We start from the raw sequence: 2,380 nt of genomic DNA, 5'->3' as shown, positions 1-2,380 counted from the left end.
CAACAAGTGAATAGCGAGGCAATTCAATCATTGTCGAACTCTATCTTGCACATAACTTCAGTAATTTCAGAATTTCAAGATTTCATCAGGAAGAATGAAACAAGCCTTACAGAGGGGTCTTGACAAAGTCGATTAACCATAACGAAGAAAGAGAAAATGTAAATCAAGTTATTGCCCAAGACTGTATTGAAACTGACGCTAATGACACCTTAGTGTCAGATCAATTAAAAAATTCTATAGGAAGCAATGAAGCAGGATTCACTAGTCAGTCGGATGAATCTGACGAGACTCTTACTGATAGAGAAGTTGGCTGTGTTGTGGCGCGTCGAGAATCCTATGCCCAAGTGGTTAAAAGGCATCTAAAACCCCGTAAACCTAAGGAAAAACCAAATATGGTTAATAACCCTGAAGATACTTTACTAAGTGTCCCATTACAAAGAAATACTGAAGGTGATGGCTTTATTGGGGTTGACAGAAGGCGGAAAAGAGTAAAGAAACTTTTCCTGTCTGGAATACACGAGAGCGTGCAAGAGAATCAGATCTTATCCTATTTAGAGCAACGAAATATAATACCTACTCACATTGCTCTGTTTCGAAGTCAACGAAGAGGAACCCAATCTGCCAAAATCCACATACCATCTTCAATGTGGTCTGAAGTTCAATTGGAAGGTTTCTGGCCAAGATTTGTCAAATGTAATCTGTGGCAATCGAAAAGCACTAGAAATTCCATTAGACGTGAAATCAAATTTAACACCACCCATCATGGGAATTTTTCAACATACGTCTAATGGCTCACATTCCAATCAGATTCAATAATATTCCCGTTGTGATAACCCAACGTAAATATCGCTCACGTTTATCAAAGCGTAATACAGGAAACTTTGTTCCTGTGACATTGTCGGACAGTACTGAGGTAAATAACACACAAAGTATTCCTGTTAGAATAACAGAACAGAGACAAAGTTCACCAATAACAATGTCAGAACGCATTGCGTAATAACTGTATCAGAATCCACCCTGAAAAAGCACAACGCCCCCTGGATAATAATAGAGCTGTCCCTAATATTATGATGCTGAATGCAAGATCATTAGTCAATAAGGTAAATGAACTTGAAATCCTTAGAGATAAGTATATTGCTGACTTAATTCTTGTGACAGAAACATGGTTAAGAGATGTAATCCCTGATGAGGTTGTGAATGTTTCTGGTCTGAACATTATCAGAAAAGATCGATTGTGTGGTAGAGGTGAGGGGTAGCAATATGTCAATGAAAGTATACCACTAAAACGCGTGATGATTTAAACGATCAACTGTTTGAATGCTTATGGATTACTATCCGCCCAAAGTGGTTACCAAGATCAATTTCAAGGATTGCAGTAGGATGCGCATACCTTCCACCAAACCTAAATGTATCTGAAATTGACAATTTCTATGATTATATCAACAACTGTTATGACAAGCTTTGTCTAGAAAGCCCACATACGGCAATTATTCTAGGAGGCGATTTCAATCCAGATAGTAATGGGTTCCAACAAAACCGTTTAAAGAGGCATTGTCATCTTAAACAAATTGTAACGCAACCTACCAGAAACAGAAACATCCTTGATTTAATATTCACTGACATGGCTGACTGTTACGAAACTCCGGAAATCCTAGCCCCACTGTCAACGTCGGATCATAATATCATCAGCTGGAAGTCCAAGTCTCATATTACGGAGAAAGGAACTACGATTAAAATCAAAGTGAGAAAAATCCGACAGCAGCAGTTAGAGAATTTCGAATCTCTACTAGCAAGTTATAACTGGTCTTCGGTTCTTTACACCTCCGACATAATGAAAAAGTCAATACCTTTCTTCAGGTCACTGAGAATATGATTTCTGAATATTTTCCGGAAAAAACGGTTAAAGTTTATAGTAAGGATAAACCTTTTATGACAGCTAAAAAAAATCGTTGATTCTTAAAAGGAATATGGCTTTTAAAAATAAAAAAGTTGAGCGTGTGAAAAGTCTCAGAAGACAAGTCTCGGCAGAAATTCGGAAAGCGAAAATTGATTTCTACGAGAATAAAGTAAGTCCAAACTTTAAAACAACCCTAAATCTTGGTGGAAACAAATGAAGGGCTTGATCGGCAAGAAAACTGCTAAACCAATAATGTTGGATCCCAATACTGGGTTTCAGATGGATGATAAGCAGTCTGCTCATTATATAAACGATTATTTTGCAAACTTAACTAAGAATTATCCGAAAGTGAACGAAAATTGGTTGGAATTTCAATGTATAGAGAATCTACCTCTAATTACTGTCGACCAGGTACAACGAGAATTGCGTAAAATTAACCTTAATAAAGCTCCTGGTCCTTATGATCCCTCTCTGAAGATCTTG

At 37.4% G+C, this 2,380-nt stretch overlaps 1 long non-coding RNA gene across 1 annotated transcript; it reads right to left on the bottom strand.

Moving 5' to 3' along the window:
* Window positions 1-1,296: 1,296 nt before the first annotated feature.
* On the bottom strand, window positions 1,297-1,939 carry LOC114543536. Its single transcript, XR_003690088.1, has 3 exons — window positions 1,848-1,939; window positions 1,585-1,724; window positions 1,297-1,412 (listed from the first exon to the last, which is right to left on the bottom strand). It is a non-coding gene; the product is annotated as an uncharacterized LOC114543536 (long non-coding RNA).
* Between the last annotated feature and the right edge of the window lie 441 nt (window positions 1,940-2,380).

This window comes from Dendronephthya gigantea, unplaced genomic scaffold, assembly GCF_004324835.1.
Source record: "Dendronephthya gigantea isolate DGI-Jeju-01 unplaced genomic scaffold, DenGig_1.0 000475F, whole genome shotgun sequence".
Lineage (NCBI taxonomy): Eukaryota > Metazoa > Cnidaria > Anthozoa > Malacalcyonacea > Nephtheidae > Dendronephthya > Dendronephthya gigantea.
The sequence above is the reverse complement of the archived record's forward strand: the minus strand, read 5'-3'. Positions and strand labels throughout refer to the sequence as shown.